General features: G+C 49.3%; 21 non-coding genes across 21 annotated transcripts; all 21 read right to left on the bottom strand.

Moving 5' to 3' along the window:
- Positions 1 to 18: 18 nt before the first annotated feature.
- LOC124554392 lies at positions 19 to 137 on the bottom strand. The gene has a single exon (XR_006968373.1). It is a non-coding gene; the product is annotated as a 5S ribosomal RNA (ribosomal RNA).
- A 1,021-nt stretch (positions 138 to 1,158) lies between these two features.
- On the bottom strand, positions 1,159 to 1,277 carry LOC124554408. The gene has a single exon (XR_006968388.1). It is a non-coding gene; the product is annotated as a 5S ribosomal RNA (ribosomal RNA).
- Positions 1,278 to 2,298: 1,021 nt separating this feature from the next.
- On the bottom strand, positions 2,299 to 2,417 carry LOC124554391. Its single transcript, XR_006968372.1, has one exon. It is a non-coding gene; the product is annotated as a 5S ribosomal RNA (ribosomal RNA).
- A 1,022-nt stretch (positions 2,418 to 3,439) lies between these two features.
- LOC124554390 lies at positions 3,440 to 3,558 on the bottom strand. The gene has a single exon (XR_006968370.1). It is a non-coding gene; the product is annotated as a 5S ribosomal RNA (ribosomal RNA).
- Positions 3,559 to 4,579: 1,021 nt separating this feature from the next.
- LOC124554389 lies at positions 4,580 to 4,698 on the bottom strand. The gene has a single exon (XR_006968369.1). It is a non-coding gene; the product is annotated as a 5S ribosomal RNA (ribosomal RNA).
- A 1,021-nt stretch (positions 4,699 to 5,719) lies between these two features.
- On the bottom strand, positions 5,720 to 5,838 carry LOC124554388. The gene has a single exon (XR_006968368.1). It is a non-coding gene; the product is annotated as a 5S ribosomal RNA (ribosomal RNA).
- A 1,021-nt stretch (positions 5,839 to 6,859) lies between these two features.
- Positions 6,860 to 6,978, bottom strand: LOC124554387. Its single transcript, XR_006968367.1, has one exon. It is a non-coding gene; the product is annotated as a 5S ribosomal RNA (ribosomal RNA).
- Positions 6,979 to 7,999: 1,021 nt separating this feature from the next.
- Positions 8,000 to 8,118, bottom strand: LOC124554386. Its single transcript, XR_006968366.1, has one exon. It is a non-coding gene; the product is annotated as a 5S ribosomal RNA (ribosomal RNA).
- A 1,021-nt stretch (positions 8,119 to 9,139) lies between these two features.
- Positions 9,140 to 9,258, bottom strand: LOC124554383. Its single transcript, XR_006968365.1, has one exon. It is a non-coding gene; the product is annotated as a 5S ribosomal RNA (ribosomal RNA).
- Positions 9,259 to 10,279: 1,021 nt separating this feature from the next.
- LOC124554382 lies at positions 10,280 to 10,398 on the bottom strand. The gene has a single exon (XR_006968364.1). It is a non-coding gene; the product is annotated as a 5S ribosomal RNA (ribosomal RNA).
- Positions 10,399 to 11,419: 1,021 nt separating this feature from the next.
- Positions 11,420 to 11,538, bottom strand: LOC124554381. The gene has a single exon (XR_006968363.1). It is a non-coding gene; the product is annotated as a 5S ribosomal RNA (ribosomal RNA).
- Positions 11,539 to 12,559: 1,021 nt separating this feature from the next.
- Positions 12,560 to 12,678, bottom strand: LOC124554379. The gene has a single exon (XR_006968361.1). It is a non-coding gene; the product is annotated as a 5S ribosomal RNA (ribosomal RNA).
- Positions 12,679 to 13,698: 1,020 nt separating this feature from the next.
- Positions 13,699 to 13,817, bottom strand: LOC124554378. The gene has a single exon (XR_006968359.1). It is a non-coding gene; the product is annotated as a 5S ribosomal RNA (ribosomal RNA).
- Positions 13,818 to 14,837: 1,020 nt separating this feature from the next.
- Positions 14,838 to 14,956, bottom strand: LOC124554377. The gene has a single exon (XR_006968358.1). It is a non-coding gene; the product is annotated as a 5S ribosomal RNA (ribosomal RNA).
- A 1,020-nt stretch (positions 14,957 to 15,976) lies between these two features.
- LOC124554376 lies at positions 15,977 to 16,095 on the bottom strand. The gene has a single exon (XR_006968357.1). It is a non-coding gene; the product is annotated as a 5S ribosomal RNA (ribosomal RNA).
- A 1,020-nt stretch (positions 16,096 to 17,115) lies between these two features.
- On the bottom strand, positions 17,116 to 17,234 carry LOC124554375. Its single transcript, XR_006968356.1, has one exon. It is a non-coding gene; the product is annotated as a 5S ribosomal RNA (ribosomal RNA).
- Positions 17,235 to 18,254: 1,020 nt separating this feature from the next.
- Positions 18,255 to 18,373, bottom strand: LOC124554374. Its single transcript, XR_006968355.1, has one exon. It is a non-coding gene; the product is annotated as a 5S ribosomal RNA (ribosomal RNA).
- Positions 18,374 to 19,393: 1,020 nt separating this feature from the next.
- Positions 19,394 to 19,512, bottom strand: LOC124554372. Its single transcript, XR_006968354.1, has one exon. It is a non-coding gene; the product is annotated as a 5S ribosomal RNA (ribosomal RNA).
- Positions 19,513 to 20,532: 1,020 nt separating this feature from the next.
- Positions 20,533 to 20,651, bottom strand: LOC124554371. The gene has a single exon (XR_006968353.1). It is a non-coding gene; the product is annotated as a 5S ribosomal RNA (ribosomal RNA).
- Positions 20,652 to 21,671: 1,020 nt separating this feature from the next.
- Positions 21,672 to 21,790, bottom strand: LOC124554363. Its single transcript, XR_006968351.1, has one exon. It is a non-coding gene; the product is annotated as a 5S ribosomal RNA (ribosomal RNA).
- A 1,021-nt stretch (positions 21,791 to 22,811) lies between these two features.
- On the bottom strand, positions 22,812 to 22,930 carry LOC124554350. The gene has a single exon (XR_006968349.1). It is a non-coding gene; the product is annotated as a 5S ribosomal RNA (ribosomal RNA).
- Between the last annotated feature and the right edge of the window lie 466 nt (positions 22,931 to 23,396).

Genomic DNA, 23,396 nt, shown 5'->3' with positions numbered 1-23,396 from the left:
AAAAGGTAAATGAAAGGGAGCCAACAGCACGTGGTGTTCCCAGGTGGTCACCCATCCAAGTACTAACCACGCCCGATGTTGCTTAACTTCGGTGATCGGACGAGAACCGGTGTACTCAACATGGTATGGCCGTTGGCGCCCATATAATGTAGGCGCATGGCAGAATTCGCATTCGGTTCTTATCCCAACACACACAAAATCATACTTTTCGGTCGAAAGCAGCCGCATTTTTTTTTTATTGACAATTCGTCACGTTAGCGCGAACGCAATCCTGAGTTCCAAAACTTATGAGCCGGAAGGACGCGCTTCGTGTATTTTTTTTTTTTTTTGTGAGATTTATAAATTTATTTATTAACATTACATCGTTACAAGCTAACAACTTTACAACATAAAACACGAACAGAATTGTAATTGTAAGCACTTCCTTCTGCAATCCGACGTGCCAGCAGAGCGACTGCCGAATTAGCGGGCGCGCCGCCGTGTGTGTGAGACGCGCAGCTTCTCGTTGCACCTCCTGTCATCCGCTTGGCGCGTGCAGCCTTCGACACTCGCGGAAGACGCATCTTGTCCCTGGTGTCCAGCGCAGGAGGGCTGGCGCGCGGCCGACCGGCGTATGGCCTGTGCGGGGTGTGGCAGAGTGTTGTTGGAGGGCGCCACTGCTGGCGATGTGAGCTTCCTCGCCTCGCCTCAGACGAGGTGTTTGCGTAATTTGCAGTGCATTCGCACCATTCCTATCGCTGTCCCTGTCCCCGTCCCGACTTGTCCCGACTTTGCTCGACTGCCGCTCGCTGCCGCTCGGGTCGTGGCCCATATAACAGCGCAAGCACAAGAAACGTCTGCAGGAGATGACGAGACGAGACGAGACGACTGAGGAATAAATTTATAATTACATATCGAAGTAGGAATTGTACACCGCTACACAACAACAGGCGCTGACGTATTTCAGAACACATCTGCCGATTCGTACTGTTTTGTCGTTTTCAAAGACTTCCTGGCGAACTTGGTTAATACATTCTCCCTCAAACTGAGATATTTACTGCAATTTCGCACCTTATGGTCATTACAGTAGATTAAAATGCTTAAGCAAGAATCTTTGTCACAACAGAACGGTGGTATGGAAAGAGGGCGGTATAAAAAAAAAAAAGGTAAATGAAAGGGAGCCAACAGCACGTGGTGTTCCCAGGTGGTCACCCATCCAAGTACTAACCACGCCCGATGTTGTTTAACTTCGGTGATCGGACGAGAACCGGTGTACTCAACATGGTATGGCCGTTGGCGCCCATATAATGTAGGCGCATGGCAGAATTCGCATTCGGTTCTTATCCCAACACACACAAAATCATACTTTTCGGTCGAAAGCAGCCGCATTTTTTTTTTATTGACAATTCGTCACGTTAGCGCGAACGCAATCCTGAGTTCCAAAACTTATGAGCCGGAAGGACGCGCTTCGTGTATTTTTTTTTTTTTTTGTGAGATTTATAAATTTATTTATTAACATTACATCGTTACAAGCTAACAACTTTACAACATAAAACACGAACAGAATTGTAATTGTAAGCACTTCCTTCTGCAATCCGACGTGCCAGCAGAGCGACTGCCGAATTAGCGGGCGCGCCGCCGTGTGTGTGAGACGCGCAGCTTCTCGTTGCACCTCCTGTCATCCGCTTGGCGCGTGCAGCCTTCGACACTCGCGGAAGACGCATCTTGTCCCTGGCGTCCAGCGCAGGAGGGCTGGCGCGCGGCCGACCGGCGTATGGCCTGTGCGGGGTGTGGCAGAGTGTTGTTGGAGGGCGCCACTGCTGGCGATGTGAGCTTCCTCGCCTCGCCTCAGACGAGGTGTTTGCGTAATTTGCAGTGCATTCGCACCATTCCTATCGCTGTCCCTGTCCCCGTCCCGACTTGTCCCGACTTTGCTCGACTGCCGCTCGCTGCCGCTCGGGTCGTGGCCCATATAACAGCGCAAGCACAAGAAACGTCTGCAGGAGATGACGAGACGAGACGAGACGACTGAGGAATAAATTTATAATTACATATCGAAGTAGGAATTGTACACCGCTACACAACAACAGGCGCTGACGTATTTCAGAACACATCTGCCGATTCGTACTGTTTTGTCGTTTTCAAAGACTTCCTGGCGAACTTGGTTAATACATTCTCCCTCAAACTGAGATATTTACTGCAATTTCGCACCTTATGGTCATTACAGTAGATTAAAATGCTTAAGCAAGAATCTTTGTCACAACAGAACGGTGGTATGGAAAGAGGGCGGTATAAAAAAAAAAAAGGTAAATGAAAGGGAGCCAACAGCACGTGGTGTTCCCAGGTGGTCACCCATCCAAGTACTAACCACGCCCGATGTTGCTTAACTTCGGTGATCGGACGAGAACCGGTGTACTCAACATGGTATGGCCGTTGGCGCCCATATAATGTAGGCGCATGGCAGAATTCGCATTCGGTTCTTATCCCAACACACACAAAATCATACTTTTCGGTCGAAAGCAGCCGCATTTTTTTTTTATTGACAATTCGTCACGTTAGCGCGAACGCAATCCTGAGTTCCAAAACTTATGAGCCGGAAGGACGCGCTTCGTGTATTTTTTTTTTTTTTTTGTGAGATTTATAAATTTATTTATTAACATTACATCGTTACAAGCTAACAACTTTACAACATAAAACACGAACAGAATTGTAATTGTAAGCACTTCCTTCTGCAATCCGACGTGCCAGCAGAGCGACTGCCGAATTAGCGGGCGCGCCGCCGTGTGTGTGAGACGCGCAGCTTCTCGTTGCACCTCCTGTCATCCGCTTGGCGCGTGCAGCCTTCGACACTCGCGGAAGACGCATCTTGTCCCTGGTGTCCAGCGCAGGAGGGCTGGCGCGCGGCCGACCGGCGTATGGCCTGTGCGGGGTGTGGCAGAGTGTTGTTGGAGGGCGCCACTGCTGGCGATGTGAGCTTCCTCGCCTCGCCTCAGACGAGGTGTTTGCGTAATTTGCAGTGCATTCGCACCATTCCTATCGCTGTCCCTGTCCCCGTCCCGACTTGTCCCGACTTTGCTCGACTGCCGCTCGCTGCCGCTCGGGTCGTGGCCCATATAACAGCGCAAGCACAAGAAACGTCTGCAGGAGATGACGAGACGAGACGAGACGACTGAGGAATAAATTTATAATTACATATCGAAGTAGGAATTGTACACCGCTACACAACAACAGGCGCTGACGTATTTCAGAACACATCTGCCGATTCGTACTGTTTTGTCGTTTTCAAAGACTTCCTGGCGAACTTGGTTAATACATTCTCCCTCAAACTGAGATATTTACTGCAATTTCGCACCTTATGGTCATTACAGTAGATTAAAATGCTTAAGCAAGAATCTTTGTCACAACAGAACGGTGGTATGGAAAGAGGGCGGTATAAAAAAAAAAAAGGTAAATGAAAGGGAGCCAACAGCACGTGGTGTTCCCAGGTGGTCACCCATCCAAGTACTAACCACGCCCGATGTTGCTTAACTTCGGTGATCGGACGAGAACCGGTGTACTCAACATGGTATGGCCGTTGGCGCCCATATAATGTAGGCGCATGGCAGAATTCGCATTCGGTTCTTATCCCAACACACACAAAATCATACTTTTCGGTCGAAAGCAGCCGCATTTTTTTTTTATTGACAATTCGTCACGTTAGCGCGAACGCAATCCTGAGTTCCAAAACTTATGAGCCGGAAGGACGCGCTTCGTGTATTTTTTTTTTTTTTTTGTGAGATTTATAAATTTATTTATTAACATTACATCGTTACAAGCTAACAACTTTACAACATAAAACACGAACAGAATTGTAATTGTAAGCACTTCCTTCTGCAATCCGACGTGCCAGCAGAGCGACTGCCGAATTAGCGGGCGCGCCGCCGTGTGTGTGAGACGCGCAGCTTCTCGTTGCACCTCCTGTCATCCGCTTGGCGCGTGCAGCCTTCGACACTCGCGGAAGACGCATCTTGTCCCTGGTGTCCAGCGCAGGAGGGCTGGCGCGCGGCCGACCGGCGTATGGCCTGTGCGGGGTGTGGCAGAGTGTTGTTGGAGGGCGCCACTGCTGGCGATGTGAGCTTCCTCGCCTCGCCTCAGACGAGGTGTTTGCGTAATTTGCAATGCATTCGCACCATTCCTATCGCTGTCCCTGTCCCCGTCCCGACTTGTCCCGACTTTGCTCGACTGCCGCTCGCTGCCGCTCGGGTCGTGGCCCATATAACAGCGCAAGCACAAGAAACGTCTGCAGGAGATGACGAGACGAGACGAGACGACTGAGGAATAAATTTATAATTACATATCGAAGTAGGAATTGTACACCGCTACACAACAACAGGCGCTGACGTATTTCAGAACACATCTGCCGATTCGTACTGTTTTGTCGTTTTCAAAGACTTCCTGGCGAACTTGGTTAGCACATTCTCCCTCAAACTGAGATATTTACTGCAATTTCGCACCTTATGGTCATTACAGTAGATTAAAATGCTTAAGCAAGAATCTTTGTCACAACAGAACGGTGGTATGGAAAGAGGGCGGTATAAAAAAAAAAAGGTAAATGAAAGGGAGCCAACAGCACGTGGTGTTCCCAGGTGGTCACCCATCCAAGTACTAACCACGCCCGATGTTGCTTAACTTCGGTGATCGGACGAGAACCGGTGTACTCAACATGGTATGGCCGTTGGCGCCCATATAATGTAGGCGCATGGCAGAATTCGCATTCGGTTCTTATCCCAACACACACAAAATCATACTTTTCGGTCGAAAGCAGCCGCATTTTTTTTTTATTGACAATTCGTCACGTTAGCGCGAACGCAATCCTGAGTTCCAAAACTTATGAGCCGGAAGGACGCGCTTCGTGTATTTTTTTTTTTTTTTGTGAGATTTATAAATTTATTTATTAACATTACATCGTTACAAGCTAACAACTTTACAACATAAAACACGAACAGAATTGTAATTGTAAGCACTTCCTTCTGCAATCCGACGTGCCAGCAGAGCGACTGCCGAATTAGCGGGCGCGCCGCCGTGTGTGTGAGACGCGCAGCTTCTCGTTGCACCTCCTGTCATCCGCTTGGCGCGTGCAGCCTTCGACACTCGCGGAAGACGCATCTTGTCCCTGGTGTCCAGCGCAGGAGGGCTGGCGCGCGGCCGACCGGCGTATGGCCTGTGCGGGGTGTGGCAGAGTGTTGTTGGAGGGCGCCACTGCTGGCGATGTGAGCTTCCTCGCCTCGCCTCAGACGAGGTGTTTGCGTAATTTGCAGTGCATTCGCACCATTCCTATCGCTGTCCCTGTCCCCGTCCCGACTTGTCCCGACTTTGCTCGACTGCCGCTCGCTGCCGCTCGGGTCGTGGCCCATATAACAGCGCAAGCACAAGAAACGTCTGCAGGAGATGACGAGACGAGACGAGACGACTGAGGAATAAATTTATAATTACATATCGAAGTAGGAATTGTACACCGCTACACAACAACAGGCGCTGACGTATTTCAGAACACATCTGCCGATTCGTACTGTTTTGTCGTTTTCAAAGACTTCCTGGCGAACTTGGTTAATACATTCTCCCTCAAACTGAGATATTTACTGCAATTTCGCACCTTATGGTCATTACAGTAGATTAAAATGCTTAAGCAAGAATCTTTGTCACAACAGAACGGTGGTATGGAAAGAGGGCGGTATAAAAAAAAAAAAGGTAAATGAAAGGGAGCCAACAGCACGTGGTGTTCCCAGGTGGTCACCCATCCAAGTACTAACCACGCCCGATGTTGCTTAACTTCGGTGATCGGACGAGAACCGGTGTACTCAACATGGTATGGCCGTTGGCGCCCATATAATGTAGGCGCATGGCAGAATTCGCATTCGGTTCTTATCCCAACACACACAAAATCATACTTTTCGGTCGAAAGCAGCCGCATTTTTTTTTTATTGACAATTCGTCACGTTAGCGCGAACGCAATCCTGAGTTCCAAAACTTATGAGCCGGAAGGACGCGCTTCGTGTATTTTTTTTTTTTTTTGTGAGATTTATAAATTTATTTATTAACATTACATCGTTACAAGCTAACAACTTTACAACATAAAACACGAACAGAATTGTAATTGTAAGCACTTCCTTCTGCAATCCGACGTGCCAGCAGAGCGACTGCCGAATTAGCGGGCGCGCCGCCGTGTGTGTGAGACGCGCAGCTTCTCGTTGCACCTCCTGTCATCCGCTTGGCGCGTGCAGCCTTCGACACTCGCGGAAGACGCATCTTGTCCCTGGCGTCCAGCGCAGGAGGGCTGGCGCGCGGCCGACCGGCGTATGGCCTGTGCGGGGTGTGGCAGAGTGTTGTTGGAGGGCGCCACTGCTGGCGATGTGAGCTTCCTCGCCTCGCCTCAGACGAGGTGTTTGCGTAATTTGCAGTGCATTCGCACCATTCCTATCGCTGTCCCTGTCCCCGTCCCGACTTGTCCCGACTTTGCTCGACTGCCGCTCGCTGCCGCTCGGGTCGTGGCCCATATAACAGCGCAAGCACAAGAAACGTCTGCAGGAGATGACGAGACGAGACGAGACGACTGAGGAATAAATTTATAATTACATATCGAAGTAGGAATTGTACACCGCTACACAACAACAGGCGCTGACGTATTTCAGAACACATCTGCCGATTCGTACTGTTTTGTCGTTTTCAAAGACTTCCTGGCGAACTTGGTTAATACATTCTCCCTCAAACTGAGATATTTACTGCAATTTCGCACCTTATGGTCATTACAGTAGATTAAAATGCTTAAGCAAGAATCTTTGTCACAACAGAACGGTGGTATGGAAAGAGGGCGGTATAAAAAAAAAAAAGGTAAATGAAAGGGAGCCAACAGCACGTGGTGTTCCCAGGTGGTCACCCATCCAAGTACTAACCACGCCCGATGTTGCTTAACTTCGGTGATCGGACGAGAACCGGTGTACTCAACATGGTATGGCCGTTGGCGCCCATATAATGTAGGCGCATGGCAGAATTCGCATTCGGTTCTTATCCCAACACACACAAAATCATACTTTTCGGTCGAAAGCAGCCGCATTTTTTTTTTATTGACAATTCGTCACGTTAGCGCGAACGCAATCCTGAGTTCCAAAACTTATGAGCCGGAAGGACGCGCTTCGTGTATTTTTTTTTTTTTTTTGTGAGATTTATAAATTTATTTATTAACATTACATCGTTACAAGCTAACAACTTTACAACATAAAACACGAACAGAATTGTAATTGTAAGCACTTCCTTCTGCAATCCGACGTGCCAGCAGAGCGACTGCCGAATTAGCGGGCGCGCCGCCGTGTGTGTGAGACGCGCAGCTTCTCGTTGCACCTCCTGTCATCCGCTTGGCGCGTGCAGCCTTCGACACTCGCGGAAGACGCATCTTGTCCCTGGTGTCCAGCGCAGGAGGGCTGGCGCGCGGCCGACCGGCGTATGGCCTGTGCGGGGTGTGGCAGAGTGTTGTTGGAGGGCGCCACTGCTGGCGATGTGAGCTTCCTCGCCTCGCCTCAGACGAGGTGTTTGCGTAATTTGCAATGCATTCGCACCATTCCTATCGCTGTCCCTGTCCCCGTCCCGACTTGTCCCGACTTTGCTCGACTGCCGCTCGCTGCCGCTCGGGTCGTGGCCCATATAACAGCGCAAGCACAAGAAACGTCTGCAGGAGATGACGAGACGAGACGAGACGACTGAGGAATAAATTTATAATTACATATCGAAGTAGGAATTGTACACCGCTACACAACAACAGGCGCTGACGTATTTCAGAACACATCTGCCGATTCGTACTGTTTTGTCGTTTTCAAAGACTTCCTGGCGAACTTGGTTAGCACATTCTCCCTCAAACTGAGATATTTACTGCAATTTCGCACCTTATGGTCATTACAGTAGATTAAAATGCTTAAGCAAGAATCTTTGTCACAACAGAACGGTGGTATGGAAAGAGGGCGGTATAAAAAAAAAAAGGTAAATGAAAGGGAGCCAACAGCACGTGGTGTTCCCAGGTGGTCACCCATCCAAGTACTAACCACGCCCGATGTTGCTTAACTTCGGTGATCGGACGAGAACCGGTGTACTCAACATGGTATGGCCGTTGGCGCCCATATAATGTAGGCGCATGGCAGAATTCGCATTCGGTTCTTATCCCAACACACACAAAATCATACTTTTCGGTCGAAAGCAGCCGCATTTTTTTTTTATTGACAATTCGTCACGTTAGCGCGAACGCAATCCTGAGTTCCAAAACTTATGAGCCGGAAGGACGCGCTTCGTGTATTTTTTTTTTTTTTTGTGAGATTTATAAATTTATTTATTAACATTACATCGTTACAAGCTAACAACTTTACAACATAAAACACGAACAGAATTGTAATTGTAAGCACTTCCTTCTGCAATCCGACGTGCCAGCAGAGCGACTGCCGAATTAGCGGGCGCGCCGCCGTGTGTGTGAGACGCGCAGCTTCTCGTTGCACCTCCTGTCATCCGCTTGGCGCGTGCAGCCTTCGACACTCGCGGAAGACGCATCTTGTCCCTGGTGTCCAGCGCAGGAGGGCTGGCGCGCGGCCGACCGGCGTATGGCCTGTGCGGGGTGTGGCAGAGTGTTGTTGGAGGGCGCCACTGCTGGCGATGTGAGCTTCCTCGCCTCGCCTCAGACGAGGTGTTTGCGTAATTTGCAGTGCATTCGCACCATTCCTATCGCTGTCCCTGTCCCCGTCCCGACTTGTCCCGACTTTGCTCGACTGCCGCTCGCTGCCGCTCGGGTCGTGGCCCATATAACAGCGCAAGCACAAGAAACGTCTGCAGGAGATGACGAGACGAGACGAGACGACTGAGGAATAAATTTATAATTACATATCGAAGTAGGAATTGTACACCGCTACACAACAACAGGCGCTGACGTATTTCAGAACACATCTGCCGATTCGTACTGTTTTGTCGTTTTCAAAGACTTCCTGGCGAACTTGGTTAATACATTCTCCCTCAAACTGAGATATTTACTGCAATTTCGCACCTTATGGTCATTACAGTAGATTAAAATGCTTAAGCAAGAATCTTTGTCACAACAGAACGGTGGTATGGAAAGAGGGCGGTATAAAAAAAAAAAAGGTAAATGAAAGGGAGCCAACAGCACGTGGTGTTCCCAGGTGGTCACCCATCCAAGTACTAACCACGCCCGATGTTGCTTAACTTCGGTGATCGGACGAGAACCGGTGTACTCAACATGGTATGGCCGTTGGCGCCCATATAATGTAGGCGCATGGCAGAATTCGCATTCGGTTCTTATCCCAACACACACAAAATCATACTTTTCGGTCGAAAGCAGCCGCATTTTTTTTTTATTGACAATTCGTCACGTTAGCGCGAACGCAATCCTGAGTTCCAAAACTTATGAGCCGGAAGGACGCGCTTCGTGTATTTTTTTTTTTTTTTGTGAGATTTATAAATTTATTTATTAACATTACATCGTTACAAGCTAACAACTTTACAACATAAAACACGAACAGAATTGTAATTGTAAGCACTTCCTTCTGCAATCCGACGTGCCAGCAGAGCGACTGCCGAATTAGCGGGCGCGCCGCCGTGTGTGTGAGACGCGCAGCTTCTCGTTGCACCTCCTGTCATCCGCTTGGCGCGTGCAGCCTTCGACACTCGCGGAAGACGCATCTTGTCCCTGGCGTCCAGCGCAGGAGGGCTGGCGCGCGGCCGACCGGCGTATGGCCTGTGCGGGGTGTGGCAGAGTGTTGTTGGAGGGCGCCACTGCTGGCGATGTGAGCTTCCTCGCCTCGCCTCAGACGAGGTGTTTGCGTAATTTGCAGTGCATTCGCACCATTCCTATCGCTGTCCCTGTCCCCGTCCCGACTTGTCCCGACTTTGCTCGACTGCCGCTCGCTGCCGCTCGGGTCGTGGCCCATATAACAGCGCAAGCACAAGAAACGTCTGCAGGAGATGACGAGACGAGACGAGACGACTGAGGAATAAATTTATAATTACATATCGAAGTAGGAATTGTACACCGCTACACAACAACAGGCGCTGACGTATTTCAGAACACATCTGCCGATTCGTACTGTTTTGTCGTTTTCAAAGACTTCCTGGCGAACTTGGTTAATACATTCTCCCTCAAACTGAGATATTTACTGCAATTTCGCACCTTATGGTCATTACAGTAGATTAAAATGCTTAAGCATGAATCTTTGTCACAACAGAACGGTGGTATGGAAAGAGGGCGGTATAAAAAAAAAAAAGGTAAATGAAAGGGAGCCAACAGCACGTGGTGTTCCCAGGTGGTCACCCATCCAAGTACTAACCACGCCCGATGTTGCTTAACTTCGGTGATCGGACGAGAACCGGTGTACTCAACATGGTATGGCCGTTGGCGCCCATATAATGTAGGCGCATGGCAGAATTCGCATTCGGTTCTTATCCCAACACACACAAAATCATACTTTTCGGTCGAAAGCAGCCGCATTTTTTTTTTATTGACAATTCGTCACGTTAGCGCGAACGCAATCCTGAGTTCCAAAACTTATGAGCCGGAAGGACGCGCTTCGTGTATTTTTTTTTTTTTTTTGTGAGATTTATAAATTTATTTATTAACATTACATCGTTACAAGCTAACAACTTTACAACATAAAACACGAACAGAATTGTAATTGTAAGCACTTCCTTCTGCAATCCGACGTGCCAGCAGAGCGACTGCCGAATTAGCGGGCGCGCCGCCGTGTGTGTGAGACGCGCAGCTTCTCGTTGCACCTCCTGTCATCCGCTTGGCGCGTGCAGCCTTCGACACTCGCGGAAGACGCATCTTGTCCCTGGTGTCCAGCGCAGGAGGGCTGGCGCGCGGCCGACCGGCGTATGGCCTGTGCGGGGTGTGGCAGAGTGTTGTTGGAGGGCGCCACTGCTGGCGATGTGAGCTTCCTCGCCTCGCCTCAGACGAGGTGTTTGCGTAATTTGCAATGCATTCGCACCATTCCTATCGCTGTCCCTGTCCCCGTCCCGACTTGTCCCGACTTTGCTCGACTGCCGCTCGCTGCCGCTCGGGTCGTGGCCCATATAACAGCGCAAGCACAAGAAACGTCTGCAGGAGATGACGAGACGAGACGAGACGACTGAGGAATAAATTTATAATTACATATCGAAGTAGGAATTGTACACCGCTACACAACAACAGGCGCTGACGTATTTCAGAACACATCTGCCGATTCGTACTGTTTTGTCGTTTTCAAAGACTTCCTGGCGAACTTGGTTAGCACATTCTCCCTCAAACTGAGATATTTACTGCAATTTCGCACCTTATGGTCATTACAGTAGATTAAAATGCTTAAGCAAGAATCTTTGTCACAACAGAACGGTGGTATGGAAAGAGGGCGGTATAAAAAAAAAAAGGTAAATGAAAGGGAGCCAACAGCACGTGGTGTTCCCAGGTGGTCACCCATCCAAGTACTAACCACGCCCGATGTTGCTTAACTTCGGTGATCGGACGAGAACCGGTGTACTCAACATGGTATGGCCGTTGGCGCCCATATAATGTAGGCGCATGGCAGAATTCGCATTCGGTTCTTATCCCAACACACACAAAATCATACTTTTCGGTCGAAAGCAGCCGCATTTTTTTTTTATTGACAATTCGTCACGTTAGCGCGAACGCAATCCTGAGTTCCAAAACTTATGAGCCGGAAGGACGCGCTTCGTGTATTTTTTTTTTTTTTTGTGAGATTTATAAATTTATTTATTAACATTACATCGTTACAAGCTAACAACTTTACAACATAAAACACGAACAGAATTGTAATTGTAAGCACTTCCTTCTGCAATCCGACGTGCCAGCAGAGCGACTGCCGAATTAGCGGGCGCGCCGCCGTGTGTGTGAGACGCGCAGCTTCTCGTTGCACCTCCTGTCATCCGCTTGGCGCGTGCAGCCTTCGACACTCGCGGAAGACGCATCTTGTCCCTGGTGTCCAGCGCAGGAGGGCTGGCGCGCGGCCGACCGGCGTATGGCCTGTGCGGGGTGTGGCAGAGTGTTGTTGGAGGGCGCCACTGCTGGCGATGTGAGCTTCCTCGCCTCGCCTCAGACGAGGTGTTTGCGTAATTTGCAGTGCATTCGCACCATTCCTATCGCTGTCCCTGTCCCCGTCCCGACTTGTCCCGACTTTGCTCGACTGCCGCTCGCTGCCGCTCGGGTCGTGGCCCATATAACAGCGCAAGCACAAGAAACGTCTGCAGGAGATGACGAGACGAGACGAGACGACTGAGGAATAAATTTATAATTACATATCGAAGTAGGAATTGTACACCGCTACACAACAACAGGCGCTGACGTATTTCAGAACACATCTGCCGATTCGTACTGTTTTGTCGTTTTCAAAGACTTCCTGGCGAACTTGGTTAATACATTCTCCCTCAAACTGAGATATTTACTGCAATTTCGCACCTTATGGTCATTACAGTAGATTAAAATGCTTAAGCAAGAATCTTTGTCACAACAGAACGGTGGTATGGAAAGAGGGCGGTATAAAAAAAAAAAAGGTAAATGAAAGGGAGCCAACAGCACGTGGTGTTCCCAGGTGGTCACCCATCCAAGTACTAACCACGCCCGATGTTGCTTAACTTCGGTGATCGGACGAGAACCGGTGTACTCAACATGGTATGGCCGTTGGCGCCCATATAATGTAGGCGCATGGCAGAATTCGCATTCGGTTCTTATCCCAACACACACAAAATCATACTTTTCGGTCGAAAGCAGCCGCATTTTTTTTTTATTGACAATTCGTCACGTTAGCGCGAACGCAATCCTGAGTTCCAAAACTTATGAGCCGGAAGGACGCGCTTCGTGTATTTTTTTTTTTTTTTGTGAGATTTATAAATTTATTTATTAACATTACATCGTTACAAGCTAACAACTTTACAACATAAAACACGAACAGAATTGTAATTGTAAGCACTTCCTTCTGCAATCCGACGTGCCAGCAGAGCGACTGCCGAATTAGCGGGCGCGCCGCCGTGTGTGTGAGACGCGCAGCTTCTCGTTGCACCTCCTGTCATCCGCTTGGCGCGTGCAGCCTTCGACACTCGCGGAAGACGCATCTTGTCCCTGGCGTCCAGCGCAGGAGGGCTGGCGCGCGGCCGACCGGCGTATGGCCTGTGCGGGGTGTGGCAGAGTGTTGTTGGAGGGCGCCACTGCTGGCGATGTGAGCTTCCTCGCCTCGCCTCAGACGAGGTGTTTGCGTAATTTGCAGTGCATTCGCACCATTCCTATCGCTGTCCCTGTCCCCGTCCCGACTTGTCCCGACTTTGCTCGACTGCCGCTCGCTGCCGCTCGGGTCGTGGCCCATATAACAGCGCAAGCACAAGAAACGTCTGCAGGAGATGACGAGACGAGACGAGACGACTGAGGAATAAATTTATAATTACATATCGAAGTAGGAATTGTACACCGCTACACAACAACAGGCGCTGACGTATTTCAGAACACATCTGCCGATTCGTACTGTTTTGTCGTTTTCAAAGACTTCCTGGCGAACTTGGTTAGCACATTCTCCCTCAAACTGAGATATTTACTGCAATTTCGCACCTTATGGTCATTACAGTAGATTAAAATGCTTAAGCAAGAATCTTTGTCACAACAGAACGGTGGTATGGAAAGAGGGCGGTATAAAAAAAAAAAGGTAAATGAAAGGGAGCCAACAGCACGTGGTGTTCCCAGGTGGTCACCCATCCAAGTACTAACCACGCCCGATGTTGCTTAACTTCGGTGATCGGACGAGAACCGGTGTACTCAACATGGTATGGCCGTTGGCGCCCATATAATGTAGGCGCATGGCAGAATTCGCATTCGGTTCTTATCCCAACACACACAAAATCATACTTTTCGGTCGAAAGCAGCCGCATTTTTTTTTTATTGACAATTCGTCACGTTAGCGCGAACGCAATCCTGAGTTCCAAAACTTATGAGCCGGAAGGACGCGCTTCGTGTATTTTTTTTTTTTTTTGTGAGATTTATAAATTTATTTATTAACATTACATCGTTACAAGCTAACAACTTTACAACATAAAACACGAACACAATTGTAATTGTAAGCACTTCCTTCTGCAATCCGACGTGCCAGCAGAGCGACTGCCGAATTAGCGGGCGCGCCGCCGTGTGTGTGAGACGCGCAGCTTCTCGTTGCACCTCCTGTCATCCGCTTGGCGCGTGCAGCCTTCGACACTCGCGGAAGACGCATCTTGTCCCTGGTGTCCAGCGCAGGAGGGCTGGCGCGCGGCCGACCGGCGTATGGCCTGTGCGGGGTGTGGCAGAGTGTTGTTGGAGGGCGCCACTGCTGGCGATGTGAGCTTCCTCGCCTCGCCTCAGACGAGGTGTTTGCGTAATTTGCAGTGCATTCGCACCATTCCTATCGCTGTCCCTGTCCCCGTCCCGACTTGTCCCGACTTTGCTCGACTGCCGCTCGCTGCCGCTCGGGTCGTGGCCCATATAACAGCGCAAGCACAAGAAACGTCTGCAGGAGATGACGAGACGAGACGAGACGACTGAGGAATAAATTTATAATTACATATCGAAGTAGGAATTGTACACCGCTACACAACAACAGGCGCTGACGTATTTCAGAACACATCTGCCGATTCGTACTGTTTTGTCGTTTTCAAAGACTTCCTGGCGAACTTGGTTAGCACATTCTCCCTCAAACTGAGATATTTACTGCAATTTCGCACCTTATGGTCATTACAGTAGATTAAAATGCTTAAGCAAGAATCTTTGTCACAACAGAACGGTGGTATGGAAAGAGGGCGGTATAAAAAAAAAAAGGTAAATGAAAGGGAGCCAACAGCACGTGGTGTTCCCAGGTGGTCACCCATCCAAGTACTAACCACGCCCGATGTTGCTTAACTTCGGTGATCGGACGAGAACCGGTGTACTCAACATGGTATGGCCGTTGGCGCCCATATAATGTAGGCGCATGGCAGAATTCGCATTCGGTTCTTATCCCAACACACACAAAATCATACTTTTCGGTCGAAAGCAGCCGCATTTTTTTTTTATTGACAATTCGTCACGTTAGCGCGAACGCAATCCTGAGTTCCAAAACTTATGAGCCGGAAGGACGCGCTTCGTGTATTTTTTTTTTTTTTTGTGAGATTTATAAATTTATTTATTAACATTACATCGTTACAAGCTAACAACTTTACAACATAAAACACGAACACAATTGTAATTGTAAGCACTTCCTTCTGCAATCCGACGTGCCAGCAGAGCGACTGCCGAATTAGCGGGCGCGCCGCCGTGTGTGTGAGACGCGCAGCTTCTCGTTGCACCTCCTGTCATCCGCTTGGCGCGTGCAGCCTTCGACACTCGCGGAAGACGCATCTTGTCCCTGGTGTCCAGCGCAGGAGGGCTGGCGCGCGGCCGACCGGCGTATGGCCTGTGCGGGGTGTGGCAGAGTGTTGTTGGAGGGCGCCACTGCTGGCGATGTGAGCTTCCTCGCCTCGCCTCAGACGAGGTGTTTGCGTAATTTGCAGTGCATTCGCACCATTCCTATCGCTGTCCCTGTCCCCGTCCCGACTTGTCCCGACTTTGCTCGACTGCCGCTCGCTGCCGCTCGGGTCGTGGCCCATATAACAGCGCAAGCACAAGAAACGTCTGCAGGAGATGACGAGACGAGACGAGACGACTGAGGAATAAATTTATAATTACATATCGAAGTAGGAATTGTACACCGCTACACAACAACAGGCGCTGACGTATTTCAGAACACATCTGCCGATTCGTACTGTTTTGTCGTTTTCAAAGACTTCCTGGCGAACTTGGTTAGCACATTCTCCCTCAAACTGAGATATTTACTGCAATTTCGCACCTTATGGTCATTACAGTAGATTAAAATGCTTAAGCAAGAATCTTTGTCACAACAGAACGGTGGTATGGAAAGAGGGCGGTATAAAAAAAAAAAGGTAAATGAAAGGGAGCCAACAGCACGTGGTGTTCCCAGGTGGTCACCCATCCAAGTACTAACCACGCCCGATGTTGCTTAACTTCGGTGATCGGACGAGAACCGGTGTACTCAACATGGTATGGCCGTTGGCGCCCATATAATGTAGGCGCATGGCAGAATTCGCATTCGGTTCTTATCCCAACACACACAAAATCATACTTTTCGGTCGAAAGCAGCCGCATTTTTTTTTTATTGACAATTCGTCACGTTAGCGCGAACGCAATCCTGAGTTCCAAAACTTATGAGCCGGAAGGACGCGCTTCGTGTATTTTTTTTTTTTTTTGTGAGATTTATAAATTTATTTATTAACATTACATCGTTACAAGCTAACAACTTTACAACATAAAACACGAACACAATTGTAATTGTAAGCACTTCCTTCTGCAATCCGACGTGCCAGCAGAGCGACTGCCGAATTAGCGGGCGCGCCGCCGTGTGTGTGAGACGCGCAGCTTCTCGTTGCACCTCCTGTCATCCGCTTGGCGCGTGCAGCCTTCGACACTCGCGGAAGACGCATCTTGTCCCTGGTGTCCAGCGCAGGAGGGCTGGCGCGCGGCCGACCGGCGTATGGCCTGTGCGGGGTGTGGCAGAGTGTTGTTGGAGGGCGCCACTGCTGGCGATGTGAGCTTCCTCGCCTCGCCTCAGACGAGGTGTTTGCGTAATTTGCAGTGCATTCGCACCATTCCTATCGCTGTCCCTGTCCCCGTCCCGACTTGTCCCGACTTTGCTCGACTGCCGCTCGCTGCCGCTCGGGTCGTGGCCCATATAACAGCGCAAGCACAAGAAACGTCTGCAGGAGATGACGAGACGAGACGAGACGACTGAGGAATAAATTTATAATTACATATCGAAGTAGGAATTGTACACCGCTACACAACAACAGGCGCTGACGTATTTCAGAACACATCTGCCGATTCGTACTGTTTTGTCGTTTTCAAAGACTTCCTGGCGAACTTGGTTAGCACATTCTCCCTCAAACTGAGATATTTACTGCAATTTCGCACCTTATGGTCATTACAGTAGATTAAAATGCTTAAGCAAGAATCTTTGTCACAACAGAACGGTGGTATGGAAAGAGGGCGGTATAAAAAAAAAAAGGTAAATGAAAGGGAGCCAACAGCACGTGGTGTTCCCAGGTGGTCACCCATCCAAGTACTAACCACGCCCGATGTTGCTTAACTTCGGTGATCGGACGAGAACCGGTGTACTCAACATGGTATGGCCGTTGGCGCCCATATAATGTAGGCGCATGGCAGAATTCGCATTCGGTTCTTATCCCAACACACACAAAATCATACTTTTCGGTCGAAAGCAGCCGCATTTTTTTTTTATTGACAATTCGTCACGTTAGCGCGAACGCAATCCTGAGTTCCAAAACTTATGAGCCGGAAGGACGCGCTTCGTGTATTTTTTTTTTTTTTTGTGAGATTTATAAATTTATTTATTAACATTACATCGTTACAAGCTAACAACTTTACAACATAAAACACGAACACAATTGTAATTGTAAGCACTTCCTTCTGCAATCCGACGTGCCAGCAGAGCGACTGCCGAATTAGCGGGCGCGCCGCCGTGTGTGTGAGACGCGCAGCTTCTCGTTGCACCTCCTGTCATCCGCTTGGCGCGTGCAGCCTTCGACACTCGCGGAAGACGCATCTTGTCCCTGGTGTCCAGCGCAGGAGGGCTGGCGCGCGGCCGACCGGCGTATGGCCTGTGCGGGGTGTGGCAGAGTGTTGTTGGAGGGCGCCACTGCTGGCGATGTGAGCTTCCTCGCCTCGCCTCAGACGAGGTGTTTGCGTAATTTGCAGTGCATTCGCACCATTCCTATCGCTGTCCCTGTCCCCGTCCCGACTTGTCCCGACTTTGCTCGACTGCCGCTCGCTGCCGCTCGGGTCGTGGCCCATATAACAGCGCAAGCACAAGAAACGTCTGCAGGAGATGACGAGACGAGACGAGACGACTGAGGAATAAATTTATAATTACATATCGAAGTAGGAATTGTACACCGCTACACAACAACAGGCGCTGACGTATTTCAGAACACATCTGCCGATTCGTACTGTTTTGTCGTTTTCAAAGACTTCCTGGCGAACTTGGTTAGCACATTCTCCCTCAAACTGAGATATTTACTGCAATTTCGCACCTTATGGTCATTACAGTAGATTAAAATGCTTAAGCAAGAATCTTTGTCACAACAGAACGGTGGTATGGAAAGAGGGCGGTATAAAAAAAAAAAGGTAAATGAAAGGGAGCCAACAGCACGTGGTGTTCCCAGGTGGTCACCCATCCAAGTACTAACCACGCCCGATGTTGCTTAACTTCGGTGATCGGACGAGAACCGGTGTACTCAACATGGTATGGCCGTTGGCGCCCATATAATGTAGGCGCATGGCAGAATTCGCATTCGGTTCTTATCCCAACACACACAAAATCATACTTTTCGGTCGAAAGCAGCCGCATTTTTTTTTTATTGACAATTCGTCACGTTAGCGCGAACGCAATCCTGAGTTCCAAAACTTATGAGCCGGAAGGACGCGCTTCGTGTATTTTTTTTTTTTTTTGTGAGATTTATAAATTTATTTATTAACATTACATCGTTACAAGCTAACAACTTTACAACATAAAACACGAACACAATTGTAATTGTAAGCACTTCCTTCTGCAATCCGACGTGCCAGCAGAGCGACTGCCGAATTAGCGGGCGCGCCGCCGTGTGTGTGAGACGCGCAGCTTCTCGTTGCACCTCCTGTCATCCGCTTGGCGCGTGCAGCCTTCGACACTCGCGGAAGACGCATCTTGTCCCTGGTGTCCAGCGCAGGAGGGCTGGCGCGCGGCCGACCGGCGTATGGCCTGTGCGGGGTGTGGCAGAGTGTTGTTGGAGGGCGCCACTGCTGGCGATGTGAGCTTCCTCGCCTCGCCTCAGACGAGGTGTTTGCGTAATTTGCAGTGCATTCGCACCATTCCTATCGCTGTCCCTGTCCCCGTCCCGACTTGTCCCGACTTTGCTCGACTGCCGCTCGCTGCCGCTCGGGTCGTGGCCCATATAACAGCGCAAGCACAAGAAACGTCTGCAGGAGATGACGAGACGAGACGAGACGACTGAGGAATAAATTTATAATTACATATCGAAGTAGGAATTGTACACCGCTACACAACAACAGGCGCTGACGTATTTCAGAACACATCTGCCGATTCGTACTGTTTTGTCGTTTTCAAAGACTTCCTGGCGAACTTGGTTAGCACATTCTCCCTCAAACTGAGATATTTACTGCAATTTCGCACCTTATGGTCATTACAGTAGATTAAAATGCTTAAGCAAGAATCTTTGTCACAACAGAACGGTGGTATGGAAAGAGGGCGGTATAAAAAAAAAAAGGTAAATGAAAGGGAGCCAACAGCACGTGGTGTTCCCAGGTGGTCACCCATCCAAGTACTAACCACGCCCGATGTTGCTTAACTTCGGTGATCGGACGAGAACCGGTGTACTCAACATGGTATGGCCGTTGGCGCCCATATAATGTAGGCGCATGGCAGAATTCGCATTCGGTTCTTATCCCAACACACACAAAATCATACTTTTCGGTCGAAAGCAGCCGCATTTTTTTTTTATTGACAATTCGTCACGTTAGCGCGAACGCAATCCTGAGTTCCAAAACTTATGAGCCGGAAGGACGCGCTTCGTGTATTTTTTTTTTTTTTTGTGAGATTTATAAATTTATTTATTAACATTACATCGTTACAAGCTAACAACTTTACAACATAAAACACGAACACAATTGTAATTGTAAGCACTTCCTTCTGCAATCCGACGTGCCAGCAGAGCGACTGCCGAATTAGCGGGCGCGCCGCCGTGTGTGTGAGACGCGCAGCTTCTCGTTGCACCTCCTGTCATCCGCTTGGCGCGTGCAGCCTTCGACACTCGCGGAAGACGCATCTTGTCCCTGGTGTCCAGCGCAGGAGGGCTGGCGCGCGGCCGACCGGCGTATGGCCTGTGCGGGGTGTGGCAGAGTGTTGTTGGAGGGCGCCACTGCTGGCGATGTGAGCTTCCTCGCCTCGCCTCAGACGAGGTGTTTGCGTAATTTGCAGTGCATTCGCACCATTCCTATCGCTGTCCCTGTCCCCGTCCCGACTTGTCCCGACTTTGCTCGACTGCCGCTCGCTGCCGCTCGGGTCGTGGCCCATATAACAGCGCAAGCACAAGAAACGTCTGCAGGAGATGACGAGACGAGACGAGACGACTGAGGAATAAATTTATAATTACATATCGAAGTAGGAATTGTACACCGCTACACAACAACAGGCGCTGACGTATTTCAGAACACATCTGCCGATTCGTACTGTTTTGTCGTTTTCAAAGACTTCCTGGCGAACTTGGTTAGCACATTCTCCCTCAAACTGAGATATTTACTGCAATTTCGCACCTTATGGTCATTACAGTAGATTAAAATGCTTAAGCAAGAATCTTTGTCACAACAGAACGGTGGTATGGAAAGAGGGCGGTATAAAAAAAAAAAGGTAAATGAAAGGGAGCCAACAGCACGTGGTGTTCCCAGGTGGTCACCCATCCAAGTACTAACCACGCCCGATGTTGCTTAACTTCGGTGATCGGACGAGAACCGGTGTACTCAACATGGTATGGCCGTTGGCGCCCATATAATGTAGGCGCATGGCAGAATTCGCATTCGGTTCTTATCCCAACACACACAAAATCATACTTTTCGGTCGAAAGCAGCCGCATTTTTTTTTTATTGACAATTCGTCACGTTAGCGCGAACGCAATCCTGAGTTCCAAAACTTATGAGCCGGAAGGACGCGCTTCGTGTATTTTTTTTTTTTTTTGTGAGATTTATAAATTTATTTATTAACATTACATCGTTACAAGCTAACAACTTTACAACATAAAACACGAACACAATTGTAATTGTAAGCACTTCCTTCTGCAATCCGACGTGCCAGCAGAGCGACTGCCGAATTAGCGGGCGCGCCGCCGTGTGTGTGAGACGCGCAGCTTCTCGTTGCACCTCCTGTCATCCGCTTGGCGCGTGCAGCCTTCGACACTCGCGGAAGACGCATCTTGTCCCTGGTGTCCAGCGCAGGAGGGCTGGCGCGCGGCCGACCGGCGTATGGCCTGTGCGGGGTGTGGCAGAGTGTTGTTGGAGGGCGCCACTGCTGGCGATGTGAGCTTCCTCGCCTCGCCTCAGACGAGGTGTTTGCGTAATTTGCAGTGCATTCGCACCATTCCTATCGCTGTCCCTGTCCCCGTCCCGACTTGTCCCGACTTTGCTCGACTGCCGCTCGCTGCCGCTCGGGTCGTGGCCCATATAACAGCGCAAGCACAAGAAACGTCTGCAGGAGATGACGAGACGAGACGAGACGACTGAGGAATAAATTTATAATTACATATCGAAGTAGGAATTGTACACCGCTACACAACAACAGGCGCTGACGTATTTCAGAACACATCTGCCGATTCGTACTGTTTTGTCGTTTTCAAAGACTTCCTGGCGAACTTGGTTAGCACATTCTCCCTCAAACTGAGATATTTACTGCAATTTCGCACCTTATGGTCATTACAGTAGATTAAAATGCTTAAGCAAGAATCTTTGTCACAACAGAACGGTGGTATGGAAAGAGGGCGGTATAAAAAAAAAAAGGTAAATGAAAGGGAGCCAACAGCACGTGGTGTTCCCAGGTGGTCACCCATCCAAGTACTAACCACGCCCGATGTTGCTTAACTTCGGTGATCGGACGAGAACCGGTGTACTCAACATGGTATGGCCGTTGGCGCCCATATAATGTAGGCGCATGGCAGAATTCGCATTCGGTTCTTATCCCAACACACACAAAATCATACTTTTCGGTCGAAAGCAGCCGCATTTTTTTTTTATTGACAATTCGTCACGTTAGCGCGAACGCAATCCTGAGTTCCAAAACTTATGAGCCGGAAGGACGCGCTTCGTGTATTTTTTTTTTTTTTTGTGAGATTTATAAATTTATTTATTAACATTACATCGTTACAAGCTAACAACTTTACAACATAAAACACGAACACAATTGTAATTGTAAGCACTTCCTTCTGCAATCCGACGTGCCAGCAGAGCGACTGCCGAATTAGCGGGCGCGCCGCCGTGTGTGTGAGACGCGCAGCTTCTCGTTGCACCTCCTGTCATCCGCTTGGCGCGTGCAGCCTTCGACACTCGCGGAAGACGCATCTTGTCCCTGGTGTCCAGCGCAGGAGGGCTGGCGCGCGGCCGACCGGCGTATGGCCTGTGCGGGGTGTGGCAGAGTGTTGTTGGAGGGCGCCACTGCTGGCGATGTGAGCTTCCTCGCCTCGCCTCAGACGAGGTGTTTGCGTAATTTGCAGTGCATTCGCACCATTCCTATCGCTGTCCCTGTCCCCGTCCCGACTTGTCCCGACTTTGCTCGACTGCCGCTCGCTGCCGCTCGGGTCGTGGCCCATATAACAGCGCAAGCACAAGAAACGTCTGCAGGAGATGACGAGACGAGACGAGACGACTGAGGAATAAATTTATAATTACATATCGAAGTAGGAATTGTACACCGCTACACAACAACAGGCGCTGACGTATTTCAGAACACATCTGCCGATTCGTACTGTTTTGTCGTTTTCAAAGACTTCCTGGCGAACTTGGTTAATACATTCTCCCTCAAACTGAGATATTTACTGCAATTTCGCACCTTATGGTCATTACAGTAGATTAAAATGCTTAAGCAAGAATCTTTGTCACAACAGAACGGTGGTATGGAAAGAGGGCGGTATAAAAAAAAAAAAGGTAAATGAAAGGGAGCCAACAGCACGTGGTGTTCCCAGGTGGTCACCCATCCAAGTACTAACCACGCCCGATGTTGCTTAACTTCGGTGATCGGACGAGAACCGGTGTACTCAACATGGTATGGCCGTTGGCGCCCATATAATGTAGGCGCATGGCAGAATTCGCATTCGGTTCTTATCCCAACACACACAAAATCATACTTTTCGGTCGAAAGCAGCCGCATTTTTTTTTTATTGACAATTCGTCACGTTAGCGCGAACGCAATCCTGAGTTCCAAAACTTATGAGCCGGAAGGACGCGCTTCGTGTATTTTTTTTTTTTTTTGTGAGATTTATAAATTTATTTATTAACATTACATCGTTACAAGCTAACAACTTTACAACATAAAACACGAACACAATTGTAATTGTAAGCACTTCCTTCTGCAATCCGACGTGCCAGCAGAGCGACTGCCGAATTAGCGGGCGCGCCGCCGTGTGTGTGAGACGCGCAGCTTCTCGTTGCACCTCCTGTCATCCGCTTGGCGCGTGCAGCCTTCGACACTCGCGGAAGACGCATCTTGTCCCTGGTGTCCAGCGCAGGAGGGCTGGCGCGCGGC

The sequence above is a fragment of the Schistocerca americana genome, chromosome 11, assembly GCF_021461395.2.
Source record: "Schistocerca americana isolate TAMUIC-IGC-003095 chromosome 11, iqSchAmer2.1, whole genome shotgun sequence".
Taxonomy (NCBI): Eukaryota; Metazoa; Arthropoda; class Insecta; order Orthoptera; family Acrididae; genus Schistocerca; species Schistocerca americana.
This window is presented reverse-complemented; position numbering and strand designations above follow the sequence as displayed.